We start from the raw sequence: 19,325 nt of genomic DNA on the forward strand, positions 1-19,325 counted from the left end.
TGACAGTCACCTTCCTGCTTCTGTTGTTTTCTCAAATTCCTTTAGTATAAATATTTCCTCAAATTCCTTTAGTATAAAATATTCAATACCCCATGTATGTAAAAGTGCCATAAATGCTCAATAATTGTCTTCTTTATTATTTTCATCAGTAACATCATCTGAATCATCAGTATTGTCTATTTTTAACAATGAAAAATGCATAAGGTAACATACCTTACCTTATTTAAAGTTCAGAACAACCAAGGAAATGAGTAACTTGTAGCGGGCGTCAGAAGTTCTGTGGCACAAAAGGAAGATAGGCATTCAAGGAACACCAGGATAGAAGAGCCGGAGTAGGAGAGAAAGCAAGAGGGATGCAGGAAGCCACCGGATAGCTCGGGTGGAGAGAGGGCGCTCCTGCTCCGCGAGCCTCCCTGCCACCGCAGGCCTCGGGCCACCTTCTTCTAGGAAGACGCACCCTCCTTTCCTCTGGTCTCGGCTAAGACGCTGCAAAGGGCATCGTCCTGGAGCATTTCTCCTCTCCCCCAAGACCCTCCGAAGGAAGGATGGGCAGACGGAAGCTTCACCCCGAAGTGGTCAAGCGCATACAGCTCCAGCTTCCGCGGGAGCATTTCCCGAGCGTCTTTCATGGGGAAGAGTGGGCCCTGCAGGATAATGCCTCCCGTTCCCTGAGGAGCAGTGCGGGAGATGCCCATGTGGCCAGCTCCTGGGCCACGCGACCCAGGCCCTCCAGGAGGAGCGAGGAGTCCTGGTCCCTGAGCCAGCCCCTTGGACCGGCTGTGCCAAGAGAAGCAGCAAGGGAAGGGTTCCCCTCCCGCCTCAGGGTCTCTGTCCTCCTGGTGTTAAGAGACGTGCATCCAACTCCCTCTCCAAGTGCTGGAGAGGAGGCTAGGTCTTTCCCACGGGCTGGGGGCCTTGCTGTTCCAAGGACGGCTGGGGAGGAAGAGGAGGCAGAGGCGGAAGAGGAAGCCAGCTGAGATGTGTGAAGCAGCTCTGGCTACAGCGGGTAGGAAGAGGGAGCGCGGGACCCAGGAGCCTCCGTGCGGAGCCAGGCCTCAGGAGCAGCCGCCTTGTTCCTAGAAGGGGTGCCTCTATCCATCTTGTCTCCAAAGACTGTAGGGAGATCTTCTCGCCCGGTGGGAAAGCGACGTCTCCCATGCTTTCCCACCACGGACGCCTTGTGTCTTTTCTCCTGCTAGTGTCGGCCCGCCAGCCTGCGGGGGCTACAGCTGCCGCGGTTCCACGCTTGGTGGACGCTGCCCACCAGCGAGCCAAGAGCCACGCTTGGAGGCGGGAGTCGGAGAGTAGTGTGCAGGCCGGGAGGAGACCCAAGCTCTGGGTCAGGGCTTTTTTTGCCAATAGCCAAATTCAGCGTGTTTAGACCGAGAGCTCACATCTGTCTGTTGGAGAACTTCAGTGAGAAAACCAAGGAAGCGCACTCAAAATCCCTAGAAGAGCGGGAAGGGTCTGTGGCGGCGATATCTGCGTCTTCTGTGAGCCAAGGCCTATCGGGAGAGTGAGTGCGCGCACCCAGCCGCAGGGTAGCGCGAACAGCACCGCAGACGAGGGCCCCGCGTGTGGGGAAATCGCAGGGGTCAGCGCAGCCGAAGTGCGGTGGACTAGCCTCGTCCAGGGAGAACCCCCTTCCTAACCACTGTCTGTCCTCCGCCAGGTAAGGGAAGAGGAGAAACAGTACAGCCTCCTCTCCCCTGTCCGAACGCTCAGGGTCACCACCTTCCCCTCTGCTCGCCAGTTGCCATCCTTCCAAACCACTCTCCGCCAAAGATTCCACCGACAGTCACCCTCCAGACAACCCAGGCCTCCCTTCAGCAGCGGCTCCCGACCCGCAGCCACCGCGCCCTCTCACCCCCGCGGTTCTGCCCGCCGCCTCTGCCGAGTCTGTGCACTTCACCTCCCTGGCTCCCGCTCTCCCCTGAGCTTACAGTGGACGCGGGATTCCTCGGAACCCCTCTTGGGAGTACTGAATGGAAAAGGGGGAGCGTGCGCAAGTGCTTGGTAGAGTGTAGACACTGTGGGATTTGACGGTGGTACCATCGCTTTAACGTCCTAGTGCTGATTTTTCACGCCTGCCTTCTGCTTAGGGCACCGGCCACAGTTTTCCATTTGTGCCTACTCCACCTGCTGTCTTTGTTGGCTCAGCAAATATCGCCTCCCTCTACCGCTCAGTCTACAAACGGGCGGTCCTGGAGGACCTCACCCGCCGCTCACCCGACTTCCAACCTCGCAGGCATCTCCTCCAGTCGCTTCTTCTGAAGGCCTAAGAAGCACGTTACATGCGAACGGAGGTGAGGACGCTCCGCTGACCGTCCCGTGTCAGCTGACAACTTGTGGCACGGAGAAACGCCACGACTTGGCTTGGCCTCTCTCTTAGTTATTCGCAGCTCAGCCCGATCGGCGCCTCCGGGATGGCGGAGGCGGCAAAGACGGTGGGCTTCTTGGGTGCAGCTCCAGGAGGGCTGGCATCCCTGCACGGCGGTGTACACCTGAGCGAGACGCTCTGTCGCTCTGTAAAGCCGCTTGTGCGGATGACAGACACGGAGGTAAATAAGAGCGCTGTGTCATGAGAGGTGACCCACCAGGACTTGCCCTCCTTCGCCGGGGTTTGCACCTCACTGCGGAGACTGTTCTGTCTCCGGCCCTTGGAGAAGGCCCGCTTACAGCGGCGTAAAGGAAGATTTCTGCGGGATGACGGTCAGTGCAAAACGATTTCCTGACTGGTAATTGAACCGGGGACTGCGCCGGTGAAAGCGCTGTTCTAGCCGCTAGACCACCTGGGAGGCACAGCATGGGGCATTTTCAACCTTCTCGCCACTGAAGTGACAGTTTCCCTGTGCGCTGGGAAGACTTGGGACTTGTGGGGCTCGCTGGTCGCTCCTGGAGTCCTCTCATAAGGCCGTTTCCTCCCTCCTTTCTCCAAAAGAGGAGCACGCAGGCGACACACCCGGCATTCCGCAAGGCTCACCAAAGCCACGAGTCCCGGAGCGAGTTGCAGAGTCCCGGCAGAACCTGACCACTGACCTACAGATGTGCCTTTGCGAAGCGGCAGCGCATGGACCAGACAGTAGCGGGTCGCCGGGGCCAGAGCCTCGCACTGGGTAGCCAGGAGCAGGCAGGAGGGAGGAGGCTCCCGGGGTGAGACCGGGGCACCCCGAACATCATAAAGGACTCAGACCTTGGCATCCCCGACATAATAAAGGACTCAGACGGATGCGGAAACCGAGACGGGCTGGTTCCCGTAGGCGTCCAGTCTAGTAGGCATCCCCGTCTTTCCAGTTGGTGGTACAAACTGACGCTTGAGATTTTTCCTCAGAGCCAAGATCGAACTGGTAACCAATTCGTGATTTCCCGTCGGCCAAGTGCGTGGGCATCGATCTACACGTGAGTTTCTCCACCTCCGCAGAATGCTATTTCGGGGTGGGGGAGGGCCCTCCGGTGGACTGTAAGGTGTTTAGCAGCATCCGTTGCCTCCCCTAACTAGATGGATGCCAGGGGTTAACATTCTCCCTCCCCGCTTCCCCCACTCGTGGCCTAGTGTCTCAGCGGGGATGGGGAAGGCGTGTGAGGGCGAAGTTGCCCCTTGTTGAGTATTGGTGCGCCTAGTCCTGCTCTGAGCTTGTGCAGAGGACTTTCCAGATGAAGGCTCAGGGGTCGATCCAGCTGGAGAGCCCCTCCCTCCCCAGCACAGTTGACCTTAGGATTTGAGGCTTTTAACATCTCTGAGTTTCCACCTTTAGGTCTTTCCTTCCGTTCTATCCTCCAAAGCGGCCTCTTCCGAGCCTGTTGACCAGGGCCAGCCAGGTCGAAGGCTGGGTTCGCTCAAGGAGGATCCTCTTGCCCCTCCTGGAACTTCAGGCCTGTCGGTTGGGCCTGCAGAGAAGCCTTAGGGCCCACTTCGTTCGGCATCCTAGGGGGCAGGTGCGCGGTGCGAGGGGAATAGGAGAGTGTGACTGTGGTTCCCGACCCCCTGGCGCTCGCCCTCCATCCCGGTGCACACCCTTCCCACCCTTCCCGGCTCCTGCTGGTCCCGCTCGCCCCGAGGTAGGTCTCCGGTCAGCATAAGCTCCCAAGAAGCCCAGGCCCAAAAGGACACGTAGCGGAAACAAGCTGCTCACTTCGGTCCTGTCCGCAAGGGACCCCTTTCTGACCAGAAAGAAAGGCGGCCAGTCCTGTCCCGTTGGGTTAGTGCAAGAGAGATTGAAGGGAAGAGAAGAAAAATCCTGTGAGGTTTCAGGATCTAAAGTCACCATGAAGTCGATCTAACCTCCTCTGAAGGTCCTCCCGGTCCTCCAGTGGCTGGCGAAGGGGAGATGAGTCCCTGTCTCCAGTTTGCCAAAGTGGACAAAGCCTACCACAATGGGCCCGAATCAGCTAGTAGGCATCCCCCTCTTTCCAGTTGGTGGTACTCGAGCTTCCCTACCCAAGCTTTCCGTGGATTCCAAGGGTACAACTGAACACCTTTTCTTGTTCCAACTGCCCTTATTTGAAGTAAGGGCAGATCTGTTGAGAAGCATGTATTCGGTAAGAGTAGAGCAACCGTTGTTGAGACTGTCCCACTCTTCCTCCTCCTCCCTCTTCCTAGAAATGTACAATGAAAATTAATCCCCACAACTGCCCTGTTGTACTTTCAATGCACATTTGGCGGAGCCTAAGGGAAGTCTATGAGGTTCCGGGGTGAGTATTTGAAGTATAACACAGTCATTTTTATTTACACGTGCATTCCAAAAACACATTGGACAAATGCATCCAGTTCACCTGTGCCACACTTACAAAGATAGGAAAAGAGGGTCTACACACAAACAAGTGAAAGATGTAATCGAATGGCTTTTAAACATCTGCTGTTTCCACTGAAGGTCTTCTTCTCTGGATACACCCACCAGTGTCTTCTCTTTCTCCAAAATCAGACATTCAAGTGCCAGACCCTGAAATCAGTTTTCTGGTACCAGCTTATTCTTCCCCATTCTGTATCCCTGCCACTCCACTCTCTTCTTTCATATGCAGGAAAGGTCAGCTCTCCCTCAGTTTCTAATTTGCAACATCCCACTCGAAGAACTCAAGGACCAGCATCAAAAATTAGACACCCTCCATGGGACTCCTTCTCTGTCTTAGTTGGAGCTTCTATAACAATGTACCATAAACTGGGTAGCTCATCCACAACAGACATTTGTCACAGTTCTGGAGTTTGGAAGTCTAAGATCAAGGTGCCAGCATGGTAGGGTTATGGTAAGGAACCTCTTCCTGCTTGTAGATGCCATCTTCCCATTGCATCTGCAAGTGGCTGAAAGAGGCAGAGAGAGCTCTCTAGTGTCGCTTTTATAGGGGCACTAATCCCACTCAGGAGGACTCCACCTTCTGGATCTAATTACCTCCCAAAGGCCCCTCCTCCTAATTTTAACACTTTCCAGGGGTGGGTGGGGGAAGGTTAGAGTTTCAACCAAGGCATTTTGGGGGGACACAAACATTAGGCCTTCTGTGATCTTTCTAGAAGAATAAGAAATTATAAATGACCCAAAGCTTTGTACATTTCACAGTTAGAAATAAAGAAAACTTTCCCTAAGATTTTGAAAGGCCTGAAACATGAGTTTCCTTCCAACCAACCCCACCACTAAAATCTGGACTTTGTGCTGAGTGTTGTGGACTTTCTGCATGTTCATCCTCCCTGCAGACAACTGGAGATTTATTCTCATCAGAGGGTAGAAGAGAGGATCCTTGGCCCCAAGGGGGCAATCAGCATAGGTGAGCGAGGACATGTGTCCCACACTGAAATGAGAGGGTTGAAGTGATAGCATATCTTGATCTATGTGATGGTTACATGAATTATGACCTATTTCAAAGGTTATTGTGCTGTGTGAAAAAGAACAAAACCAGAGGACTTGCACAACCTGACTTTCAGACTCACTCTAAGCTGTTATAAACAAGGCAGTGTGCAAGCGGCATTGGGAGACACAAGTACATCAACAGACTGACTTGGGAGACCTGAAATTGACCCACAGCTATATAGTCCATAGGTTTTTTGTTTGTTTGTTAATTTTGTTTCGTTTTCTGAGACAAGGTCTCACTCTGCTTCCCAGGCTGAAGGGATCCTCCTGCCTCAGCCTCCCAGGTAGCTCATACTACAGGCACCTTTTAGTAGACATGAGGTTTTGCCATGTTGCCCAGACTGGTCTCCAACTCCTGGGCTCAAGTGACTTACCAGCCTCAGCCTCTCACAGTGCTGGGATTACAGGCATGAGCCACCATGACTGGCCATAGGTTTTCAATAAAAGCAGTTCAATGAGGCAAAAGAAATAGTTTCAATTAATGGACTTTCATATGGGGGAAGAGGGAGACCAAAAAGGTTATTTCTTCCTCACACTACACTCAAAAGTAACTTGAGGCACATTATAGACCAAAACTTAAAAGCTAAAGGTATAAAACATTTCGAGGATACTTTGTGACTTGTTGGTAGACAAGATTTATTAAACAGGGCACAGAAAAAAACATGTAAAAAGGAAAGACTTGATAAATTCGATTTCATGAACATTAGCCATATCTTCTCATCAGAAGACGCTACATAGAAAATGAAGAAACAAGCCAGCCTCAGATGAGGAGAAAATAGTTACAAAACCTATCTGACCCCCAAACCCTGTAACTATAATGTATAGTGAGATCTTCCTAACTGGAAATTAAAAAAAAAAAAAAAAAAAAACCAAATGTGCTAGATGGGTAAAAGACTTGAACAGATACTTTAGAATAAAAGGTACACACATGGTCAACAAAGCACATAAAAGAGTGCTCAATATTATTAGCTATCAGGAAAATGGAAATTAAAACCACATTGAGACACCACTATAACTCCCAGTAGCATGGGTAAATTTATGAGGAGAGGAAATACCCAATCTTGGAGAAGGTGAAGAACAACCACAACTCTCACATGTCATTCATTGGTGGAAATGTAAAATGACACTACTACTTTGGGACAAGTTTTGTCAGTTTTTATGAACTTGAACATATCCCACTCTTTGGTATTCGCAATTCTGCACCTAGGTTTTCCCCCAAGAGACATGAAAACAGACACCCTCAATATCTCTTGTGGGAAGAATGTTCAAAGCAGGTTTATTCAGAACAGCCAATACCGGTTTATTCAGAATAGCCAATACCGGTTTATTCAGAATAGCCAATACCCAAACACTCATTATAGGGGTAGGGGTGGGGCGAGAATGGCAAACAAACTGTGCTATTTCCCTGCAATGGAATACTACTCAGCAATGAAAGAGGAATGAACATGTGCTGCACTCAGCAATGGATAGAGCCAGAGACATTATGCAGAGAGAAAGAAGCACATAGAACAGAGTAGATGCACTGTGATTTCATCGACATGAAGTTCTAGAAGAAGCAAAGGTAAAGTGAAAACAATCTGGAGAATGATTGTTCACAAATAAGGCAGAGAACAATGACAATGATTTTTATAATTCTAGTGATTACATTATTGATTGAATAGTCAGTAAATCCAGGCATGCCTGACGACAGCAGTGTAAGGCAGAGTTCGGGAAGTGGCCCATCCTTCCATAGAAAAATGCTGAGGCACATAAAATTTAAGATACTTACCCAAGGTCAGGCAAGGGCTGACAGATTTTCAACACAGAACCTGGGTTCTTCGACATAGATTAGACTGCACCTGTCCACTTTTCTGTTTCAGGTGTCTCTGGGATTCTCAGCTGTACCCGAGGAGAGAGAGAAGGACAGAGAAGGAGACACAGTGAGAGAGGAGTAGGGAAGAAATGGAGGGAGGTACAGGGCCCTTAGGTGTTGAACAGCAGAGAAGTAACTCTTGCCAGTGTGTTTACACTATAGAGAAGTTTTCTGGGGATCCGGACATTAGTAGATGCTAAGCTTGCTGTGGTCAGGAGATGAATTTGATATGCCATAGATTTAGAAATTAAAACGGCACCCTAAAGTTGCTGGAAGAGAATGTTGCAGAATACATTTCTGCCTTACCCTGACGCGCTTGGTTGCGGGGAGCAAAAGGGATCAAGTGACTGCCTGGACGAACAACTTTGCCGTGACTCGGATTCGAACCGAGGTTGCTGCGGCCACAACGCAGAGTACTAACCACTATACGATCACGGCGAGCCACAGGCCAAGCGGCAATGCCTGTGCTTGCTCTAGCAGTTTTGACGTCAATACATTTCGATTATTAGGCGGCTTTGTTCCGAGCCAGCCACAGGGGGTTCACGTGGTTCACGTTTTTCTCCCTTTCATGCCCACTCTGCTTTTCCCTCCCTTCCTCCCAATCCTAATACGGGACGAGAATAATTCTCATCTCCACTCCAGCCTGGGCCTCCCTGCACCGGCCTCTCTCGGGTGGTCTCTCTGTCCTCATCCGCACCTCCTCTGCTTCTCTCCCGCCTCTCCGTGTTTCTGCTTTTCACCCTTTCTCTCTCCCGCCCCACCGACCAAAGCCGAGTTGAGCTAGTGGAGCCCAAGCGGCGTAGAGTCGGGTGAAGGCGGAGCCAAGAACGGGAAGAGCCATCACTAGAGCCCACGGGCGTTCTGCTTCCTTTGGGAAGTCGCGGACCCGGGCTTTTCCCGGGACGGTGGCTGTGACGCCGGCGAGGGGCAGGATGGGGCGAAGGCCATTCCGCTGCCCTCCTAGCTTCGGAATCATTCAATGCATGGGTTTCAATCGTAGCCGGCAAGATGCACCTCTCCGGTTTTCTAAGGCTTTGGAGCCTGCACAATTGTTCTACAAAAGGCAGTGGCTCCGCCTAGCGTTGGATGGGCGCGTGCTCTGCAAAGTGAGGCCGGAGCGACTTGCTTCCAAGTTCGGAGGTGAGTGGTTCGAACCTGTCCTATGGAGGGTTTCTTCCACTTTAAAAATGCTTGAACCGCTGGCAAGTTTCTTCTATCCAGCACATGCTCCAGCATATGATCTCATGGAAACGCAGAGTGAGACCAACTTTACCCTCCTCTCTTCGGTGTCTCGCCTACAACATGAGGACCTAAATCAAGGTCCTCCAGGATTCTGGGATCTCTCTCTCTCTCTCTCTCTCTCTCTCTCTCTCTCTCTCCCCCTCCCTCCCCCTCTCCCTCTCCCTCTCTGTCTCCCTCTCCCTCTTTCTCCCTCTCACTCCGTCGCGGCTGGAGTGCAGTGGCGGGATCCCAGCCTCCGACTCTGGTTCAAGCAATTCTCCTATCTCAGCCTCCCAAGTAGCCGGAATTACAGGCACGCGCCACTACCCCCATCTAATTTTTGTATTTTTAGTAGAGATGGGGTTTCACCATGTTGGCCAGGATGGTCTCTAGAGAGAGAGACAGCTGGGCACGGTAGCTCACGCCTGTAATCCCAGCACTTTGGGAGGCCGAGGTGGGTGGATCACAAGATCTGGAGATGGAGACCATCCTGGCTAACATGGTGAAATTCCGTCTCAACTAAAAATACAAAAAATTAGTCAGGCGTGGTGGTGGGTACCTGTAGTCCCAGCTACTCGGGAGGCTGAGGCAGGAGAATGAAGTGGACTCGGGAGGCAGAGCTTGCAGTGTGAGTCGAGAGTGCCACTGACTTCACTGCAGCCTGGGTGACAGAGCGAGACTCCGTCTCAAAAGAAAGAAAGAAAGAAAGAAAGAAAGAAAGAAAGAAAGAAAGAAAGAAAGGAAGGAAGGAAGGAAGGAAGGAAGGAAGGAAGGAAGGAAGGAAGGAAGGAAGGAAGGAAGGAAGGAAGGAAGGAAGGAAGGAAGGAATTTCTTAGGTTTTCTTCTAGGATTTTTCTACTTTGAGGTTTCCGTATGTATTGTTCCATTGCAGGTGACAACCAACCAGAGACTACTCATTACAAGCCAAGAAAGGAAATTTATTGTTGCCAGGAAAAACATCCAACACAAAAAAATTAGCAAAGGAGATTCCTAAGTGTCCCTTTCCATAAAGCATGCGGCATTGTTCTCTGCAGAGTTCAGTAAACATTTTTCTGTAAAGGGCTAGAGAGATATTAAATATTGTAGGCTTCTAAGCCAAGAGGCAAAAACCATGGTATTATGTAGGACATATAACCAATGAGAAAACAAATTTCTATACCATTTTTGTTGATGAGATCCTAAATTAACAATAGTAACTGAGTAAAACCTCTCAGGTGGTAAATGTTCTTTGCATTGAGAGGCTAGATCTGCCCACCTAGGCTCCCTGGTGCAGCCCTCCCTTCCCTCTCCACAGGCCATTTCCTCCCTGCTTCCCTCAGATGAAGAGCTCCATGCAAAAGATGTACTCTTCTGAGAAGCAGTGAAGTGCTCCTAGGGCCCACCAAGGCCACACAAATCAAGGAGTGAGCGACCTCACCCTGGCTTCAGCTCAGAGTTGATTTTGAGATCACTTTTGCAAAACGACATCTGTAGGGAGATCCCCTGAAACTATTGCTATGGAATAAAAGATGAAATGCTCCTAATTATTGTAAATACAAAGTTGCATGCAGGATTGTGTAAAGACAAAGACAATGCCAGGTTGGACTGCCAGAATGAGCCAACAGTGCGTGATGTGTTTTCCCCTGCAGAGAGCCTATGAAGGGATGAGCAGTCAGCGGGGTTTCACATCACCAAAATTCCTATCCCAGAAAAGCAGATGTTCATACCTCTGGCCATGGAATGCCACCCCTGTGGAGAGCCTATAAACGGATGCATGGGGGGTGCCTGTCCATATGGAAAAGATAGGGCTATAAACGCCCTCATCTTGCCACGGCTCTTCTAGGCCTCTTTAGGCTTAAGGAATACTCCCTTCTGAGAATTTCTGGTCTAACCGGTTGTCTAGCTTCACAGCCTGTTTCTATGGATTGTTTGTAACCAGCTTTTGCTGCAACTGTTACTGCTGATTAATATCTTGCTAATCATAGATTATGGAAAGACTGTGTTTCTGTTTTAAGGCTCTGTTAGAAATTACTGATGCATATACTATATTGTAAATTCTTACCTCTGTATACTGTACTTCTGCATAGAGATGTTATGTTAAGGAATTACTTCATCCCCATGTGACCATCTCACCTCATAATCAAATGATCCTAAATCCCTCACTAACCTACCCCTGCCCTCACTAAACTTAATAATAAATGCTGGTATACCCAGTGCATTGGCAGCATCATGGGACCAGAAGGCAGTGACTCCCCTGGACCCAGCTTTCACTATCTTGTGTGTGTCTATTATTTCTCAACCTGCCGATCTGCCTGGGAACAAAGAGAGAGCCCTGTTGCATTGCAGGCTGCTGGCCACATCTCACAATAGACATCGTGCTGGGAGATGTCATCAGGACAAGGCCATAGATATGGCTGTCAAAGAAGGTGAGAGGAGAGATGTCCACGGGGAGAAGTGGCCAAGCACCAACACCTCTGCATCCAACCTCACAAAAGACCCAAAGGGATGCAGAAATGGAGATGGGGGAATGGAAACCTCTCTCAATCAAGGATTTGAGGCCTGGTACTGATCTCTCCTCTTCCTCCTGCAACATGGTGCACCTGCAGTTTTCTCACGTAAGTTGATGGAAACTCCATCTTTACATATGCTCAGTCCAGAAATCTTAGAGTTTTCTTTGACTGCTAATCTGTCTCTCACACCATATAGCTGATTAGCCAAGAACTCACGTTATCCTGAACTGTCAGGTGTGGACCTTAATCCACACCAAACTTTTCTCCCTAGTTTGGGAAACTTGTCAAGTCATTTCCCCTGATAAAGATAAGAGGATTTCCTTGAAATTGCATGATTTCAGTCCTTCCTAGATTCATGACTCAAAGAGCACTGTTTTGTTTGCTACCATTTTCCCCTGTTTTTATTTCATACCTGTTTGATCTGCACTCTTTCCTATGTGTCATTCAAACCAGCTCAGGTGTGCTTTCCTAATCATGTAATTAGCAATAATAGCAGCCTTGGTAACAACTTATTTCTGGCCGCATCACCAGGCAAATGTCACAGGTTTTAAGAGGTAGACAATCCGAGGATCATCCGTATTGCTTGATGTTATAGACTGAAATGTTTCCCTGTGAATTCACATGTTGAAAGCTTAACCCCCAAGTTGACTGTATTTTGAGATAGGGTTTTTAATATTGTAATTAATGTTAATGAGATCATACCAGTGGGTCCCTAATCTGGTAGGAATGGTGCCCATATATGAAGAGGAAGGGCACCACAGAATGTCTCTCTTTCTCCGGGCAGGCACAGAGGAAAGACTATGGGAGGACACAGCAAGAAAGTGGCTTTCCGCAAACCAGGAAGAGAGGCCTCCCCAGAAACCAACCCTGCTAGCACATCCAACCTCACAAAAGACTCAAGGAGAACTTCTGGCCTCCAGAACTTTGAGAAAATGTCTATTGTTAAGCCACCCAACCTTTGGTATTTTTCTATGTCAGCCTGAGCTGACTAATACCCTTGGTAGGTGGGCAGCATTCACCTTATTGGGCTACATGATGTGAAGTTAAAGTACCTTTAGCAATAGGCATCATATAATTTCATTGTATAGATATTGTGTCTTTTGCATTGATATTGCCTCTCTTAGTTGTATGTATATTGACGTATGGGGCTAGGATAACAAGACTAGTGAAAATAGGAAAAAAGAAAAGAAAGGTGGGGAAGATATCAAGTTCCATAATTGCATCCTCTTAGAATCTTCTGTTCTTAGAATCTTCTCCACTGGAGGCTGCACCTGTGTACCCTCAAATTCAATCTGAGCACACAATTATTTATACAACCAAGGCAACTTTTCCAATTTTGCCTGTCACCTGCTTGGAGAAACAAGTACTTCATCACCAGTTTGAATATTCACTGAGCTAACTGTTTGGAGATTGATAAAAAAAATATGGCATTTCCCTGTATTGTTGCCTTCTCCTGGACCAACAATGCTGTCTGTACTCTGCTGGTCCCCATTTGACCACAAACTGGAGTCCTAGCAAATCTTGGCCTCTTGGGAAGCCTATTTTAAGACAGTCCCTATTTCAAACTTGTTTTAAGACTAGTAGGCTGATTGAGAGGAAGGAGCCTCATTGTAAAAATTTAACTAGAGCTGGCATGAACCTGGGAGGCGGAACTTGCGGTAAGCCTAGATCACACCATTGCACTCCAGCCTGGGTGACAGAGTGAGACCCTGTCTCAAAAACAAAACAAAACAAAACAAAAAACGCAATTTAACTGGAGCCGTAGGTGACAGTTGTGAGTTTCAGTACTGGTCTGGGCCCAGGTTTCCCTTGAGCACCAAATGAATATGCTCCTTTGCAGGGATCTTCAAGGTGCTCATTATTTCTATCTCATAGCCTCAAAAGAAGTGATCAGCTAACAGAATTTGTGTACTATCCTGAAGAGAAATTAGTCTAGAAATAGAGAAGATAAAGAATTTATAAAATAGATTCTACAGTTGTTTAAGACGTAGAAAGCTGTAAGAGACAATTGTTCCACTCTAATGACAAGAGAAAGCTGTATGGTCTGCAAAATCATATTTGTTTTGATCCCACCAGAGAGCTGAAGTTGCAAGGCCACTAGATCAACTGAAGTCCAAAGCATGAGAAACCCCACTAAAGAGGGACAAACACATGAACCAGTTTCCTTCCAGATAATGGAAGAAAAAGATGGCAGCCATAAATCTTGGTTGGAGAAAATCACTGAAGTTTTCATCATTTCTTAAAGGCCAAGTGTGAACTATTGTGACAGCTTAGAATCTACACGAGTACCAGATACCTAGCATGTTTTTGCCCATTTACCAAGTCTTTTCCTCCCACATTTCCTGAGTACTAACAAGAAACATGTGGCAGGGAAAGAGAATTTCCTGAGCTTCCCTCAATGGTGTAGGCATATAAGTCATGATCAGCCACCACCAGAGCTGTACTCTGTACACAATACCTGGTCGCTTCTCTCACATGAAACAAAAGGCATCTGCTACTGATGTTGGAGGAAGGAACACTTCCTACCCTTGGCCCCAGGTACAGGTCACCTGCTGAGTAGAGTTAGACACAAAAGCTGTCTATACTAGACAAGGAGAGGAGAGTTGCTCTTTCCCAAGACTTCCCGTCATTGAAAGGTAGAGTTCCATCACCCCAAGGGGATGTCACAGGAACACTAGGACTCAGGCACCCATGGACTGAGGTTTGGTACACATTCAATGCAATCAGTAACTTGAGTTGGTTTCGATCAATCATTTGAATTGGTTGCAGATCTTTTACTTTAATGAAGAAAAACTCTGATATGGGTACAAAGTTTCCATGTTCGGGACAGGTTGGCCTTGTCCTTTAGAGAATGATATGAATTGGGATTTCTCTCAACCTAGTTGTGTTTACCATTATTAAAATTAAGTGACATTCACTTGGATTAAGTGGTAATAAAAAAAATGATGTGAGAATTTCTAGTGAATTTTGAACCCAAGCCTGTATCACTGTTAGGCCTTCATGTGTGTGCTTGAAAACAAAATATGTACAAATATTGCACTGGTTGGAAGATTTTAGTGGTGAAAGTGACCTAATCAGTAATCAGTAGAAACCAATTTTGGAAATATGTGATTATGCTGTTTTAAAACAGCTGAAAAGAGGGCCTGGTGTGGTGGCTCATGCCTGTAATCCCAGCATTTTGGGAGGCCAAGGCGGGCAGATCACCTGAGACCAGGAGTTTGAGACCAGCCTGGCTAACACCGCCGAACACCGTCTCTACAAAAAATACAAAAATTAGCTGGGGGTGGTGGTGCACACCTGTAATCCCAGCTACGTGGGAGGCTGAAGCATGAGAATCACTTGAACCTGGTAGGTGGAGGTAGAGGTTGCAGTGAACCAAGATCCTGCTACTGCGCTCCAACCTGGACAACAGAGGAAGACTTCTAACAAGTTTCCAGGTGATAGTGATGCTGCAGGTTCATGGACTGCACTGGAGGAGCACTGCTAAAAACTCTTAAATCCTACCAGAAAAAGAGCACCAAGGCAGATAGAGCACAGTATATGTCTTGTATGTTATTTATTACGTTTTTTTCCCACAGTTTTCACAGATATTTTTATTAAGGTACTTTAATAACATACTGATACTTCTAAAATGGTTATATTCAAATCTCCAAAGAGCCCACATTTTACTTACTGAAAAATTGAAGTTTTTTTTTTCATATTTCCCTTAGAAATTGTGACAAGAGGTCAGCTTCTCCCTTAAAACAGTAGTACTTTTCCTCAGAGACAGTTGGAGTTACGATTCATCATCTTATACCCTCAGTAATTTTAATATCAATTTATGATTTCCAGATTTTCTGTTTAAATGTAGACTTTCTGTGCATTAATAGTTAAAAATGTTCTAGCTTGCCCGGAGCGGTGGCTCAAGCCTGTAATCCCAGCACTTTGGGAGGCCAAGACGGGGGGGGGGGGGGGGGGGGGGCCGGGACGCGGGGGGAGGGGATCACGAGGTCAGGAGATCCAGACCATCCTGGCTAACACGGTGAAACCCCGTCTCTACTAAAAATACAAAAAATTAGCCGGGCGAGGTGGCGGGCGCCTGTAGTCGCAGCTACTCAGGAGGCTGAGGCAGGAGAATGGCGTAAACCTGGGAGGCGGAGCTTGCAGTGAGCTGAGATCCGGCCACTGCACCCCAGCCTGGGCGACAGAGCGAGACTCCGTCTCAAAAAAAAAAAAAAAAACAGCACTTTGGGAGGCTGAGGCGGGTGGATAACAAGGTCAGGAGATCGAGATCATCCTGGCTAACACAGTGAAACCCCGTCTCTACTAAAAATACAAAAAATTAGCCAGGCGCGGTGGTGGGCGCCTGTAGTCCCAGCTACTCGGGAGGCTGAGGCAGGAGAATGGCGTGAACCTGGGGGGCGGAGCTTGCAGTGAGCCGAGATCGCGCCACTGCACTGCAGCCTGGGCGACAGAGCGAGACTCCGTCTCAAAAAAAAAAAAAAAAAAGGTTCTAGCTCTTTCCCTTATTGTGTCATCATCTGTCTTAGAAAACTGGGATTTGAAATGAAACAAGCTGAGTTTGGTGATTTTGAGGTTGAGATTCTCCTAATCATGTGGTCTGATAAAAATGTTTATGTGTGTAATTGATTCATTCAGTAAATATATAGTGAGTGTCTATTATGTGCCAGACACTGTACTGGGTGCTTGAGATTCAGCACCAAGTTGTCTTTAGGAAACTTACATTCCATGTAGGGGAAGCAGAGAGAGAGAGAGAGAGAGATTAGATAATGGTAAGTGCATTGAAAAAAATTAAGCACAGTAAGGGGTGTTGGAGATAGAGAAGAGATTGCTGGGTTTTAAAAAAAAATTTCCCAGCTTTATTGAGGTATAATTGACAAATATTGTATATATTCAAGGTGTACAACATGATGTGTTGATATACATATACATTGTGAAATGATTGCCACAATCAAATTAACGCATCCGTCACTACACGTTTTATGTATGGTGAAGACACTTAAGATCTACTCTCTTAGCAAATTTCAAGTAAATAATACAGTATTATTAACTAAAGTCACCATGCTATAATTGGATCCCCAAAACATATTCATCTTATACCTGAAAGCTTGTACCCCTTGGCCAGAAAGACTGCTGTTTGGATAGGATATGCAGGGAAGACCAACCTGATAAGGTGACATTTGGCCAAGACCTGAAGGGAGCAAACCACACAAATGTTTGAGTGAAGAGCAATCAAGCCCTAAAAAGCAGCTGATCCAAGAATAAAGACATTTGTTATACTAATTCAAACCAGAATCGTAACACCTTAGCCTGATAGTTCTAGCAGAACCTATTTCAGATTCTCTTATCTGTTACAGATGTCTTAAATTCAGTTTTTTCCCCAATATTCTGCCTATGAGACTTTCTTTCCATTCACTTAACTATGTTTTTCCCTGTAAACTGAAAGCAAGGGAACTATTTCCTAAGGACCCACTGTTTTCTGTTGTTGTTTGTTTGTTTTTTACAAATGGTTGACTTTGAAGAAATAATACCAGAACAAAAATTTTGTTTTACTAGGGTATCTTTCTGATGTTATTTGTGATTTCCTCTTACTAGGCTGCTGCAGAGAAGATAGTGCAAACCTTAATGGAAAGAAATTCAGAATCACAGGCCCCCTGCCAATACTTAGGAGGCAGAGACTCCCTGATGTCCCAAGCACCCATCTCTAACCAACAAGCTGGAGTTACCTTGTTTCATTTCAAACCCCAGTTTTCTGACAGATGATGACACAATAAGGGAAAGATCTAGAACATGTTTAACTATTAATGCACAGAAAGTCTGCATTTAAGCAGAAAATCTGGAAATACTAAGTTGATATTAAAATTACTGAGGGTGTAAGATGATGAATCGTAACACCAACTGTCTCTGAGGAAAAGTACTACCGTTTTAAGGGAGAAGCTGACCTCTTGTCACAATTTCTAAGGGAAATACGAAAAACACTTCCATTTTTTCAGTAAGTAAAATGTGGGCTCTTTGGAGATTTGAATATAACCATTTTAGAGGTATTATTTAATAAAAATATCTGTGAAAACTGTGGGAAAAAACCGTAATAAATAACATACAGGACATATACTGTGCTCTATCTGCCTTGGCCCTCTTTTTCTGGTAGGATTTAAGAGTTTTTAGCAGTGCTCCTCCAGTGCAGTCCATGAACCTGCAGCATCACTATCACCTGGAAACTTGTTAGAAGAGGGTACTCTGACATGGGCTTCCAGCTTCACTTCTTCTTTGGGGTTAAAGTAGTTTTCCTCTTTCAGTTTCCCAAAGATCCGTCCCTGGGCCTAGAGCTGGGCTTCCGGTGGCCGGGTGATGATGACCATCCTTTCGCTGACGTCTGGGCCTTCTGCAGGGGCGATCTTGATGCAGGCTCCAGCGAATCTCACCAGCTGTTTGATGTGTGCCCCCTTCTTCCTGATGATGGCGCCCACAGCTTGGGTAGGATGAAGAGATTCACAGTCTCCTCTTCTGGATAACAGTGATGATGCGAGAACGGGCCAAACTGGTGATGGGGGTGCAGGCTGGAGAAGTATCTGGAGTGGGTATTAACAGCCAACATATCCTTTTCAAAGGCCTCACGCAGCTTCTTCATAATCTCTATCTCAGCACTGGCACAGGCCTCAACTGTGCCCTTCACAGTGGTGGTTCTTTCCGGATTGTATATACTCAAATCTTGCAAAGATGAGATTGCTATCTCGGTCCCTGTTTCATGTTGAATTTTCTTCAAATTCCTGCCTTCTTTTCCAGTCAGTCTTCCAACCAAGCTATTACGGGCCAAGATTTTCAGAGGAATCTCTTCGGCTAGTTTGGTCTCATCTGCCTCTTTCTGCATGATTTCGGGATCATGCGGCATGCTTCAGAAGTCCCCCCTGGGGTGGCATGGATGGTGACAGGCTTCTCTGCAGCTCCAGAGTTCTCTTTTCTATGGATGTCTACCTGGGACTGGGTCTGCTTAGTGATGTTCTTTATGGTCAAGCCCTCCTTTCCGATGATGGCACCAACAAACTGGGTGGGGACCAGGATCCGCAGTGGGAAATCAATCTGTCTGGCCTGAGAAGCGCCCCCAGGGGCTGGCCTTGCTCCCCGGGAAGAGTGGTCCCCACACTGGGCTCGCTGAGGGGGTGAAGGGGAGCTCACCTCTTCATCCGGGATGTGGGAAATCTTGAAGGAGTAGTTCTCACACTGATGCCCACTTAGCTTCTCCATCACTATTTTTGCTTCTTCTCTTGTTGCATATGTGACTTTGACAATAGCGGTTTCTGTGTCTGTGTTGACTTGTTCCACACTCTCCACTGTTCCATATTGAGCCAAAAGTCCATCCAACACCTCCCACTGCAGGCGAGGAGGGATGTTTCAAATCTGAATTTTCCTGCTCCTTAGCTTTTTAGAGAAGGAATCAACTTCCACGATTTTCCCATGCAATTCCACTTTACCCGAGACGGTCTCGATGGCGCAGATGGCCCAGTTCTGGTCGGGGTAGTCCACACAGGCGTGGCCCGACTTGAGCAGGACCTGTCCGGCCAGGGGCAGCTTGCTGTCCCCAAAGAGCTGCCGGAGGTCGTCGGCGGTGACGGCTGGGCTCAGGTTCCCGATGTAAAGCTTGTTCCTCATCCATCTCGTCCCCGTTGCCTTGCCTCCTCGGCTGCCCTCGTCTCTCCTCCTCCTCCTCCTCCGCGCCCCTTCCCCGCCCTCCGCCTGCCCGCCACCCACCCCCACCCTCAGCCTGGCTCCCCCCACCACTGCAGGCCCAGCCTGCCCAGGGGCAGAGGCCGAGATTGGCATTTTTGAAGAATCCAGGCCAGCTAATATTCTTCAATTTAGCTGTGACTGTTTCCTCATGGTTAGATTAAACATTTTTGGCAGGAATACCATATGGATGACATCTTTCCC

General features: G+C 47.8%; 1 protein-coding gene, 1 non-coding gene and 1 pseudogene across 2 annotated transcripts in view; 1 reads left to right on the forward strand and 2 right to left on the reverse strand.

Annotated features, from left to right (window-relative positions):
• Positions 1-19,325, forward strand: part of LOC708768 (NBPF member 20) — an 853,661-nt gene that overhangs the window by 26,370 nt on the left and 807,966 nt on the right.
• TRNAH-GUG (transfer RNA histidin (anticodon GUG)) lies at positions 8,056-8,127 on the reverse strand. The gene has a single exon. It is a non-coding gene; the product is annotated as a tRNA-His (tRNA).
• On the reverse strand, positions 17,561-19,136 carry LOC144338660 (insulin-like growth factor 2 mRNA-binding protein 2 pseudogene; annotated as a pseudogene).

The sequence above is a fragment of the Macaca mulatta genome, chromosome 1, assembly GCF_049350105.2.
Source record: "Macaca mulatta isolate MMU2019108-1 chromosome 1, T2T-MMU8v2.0, whole genome shotgun sequence".
NCBI lineage: Eukaryota > Metazoa > Chordata > Mammalia > Primates > Cercopithecidae > Macaca > Macaca mulatta.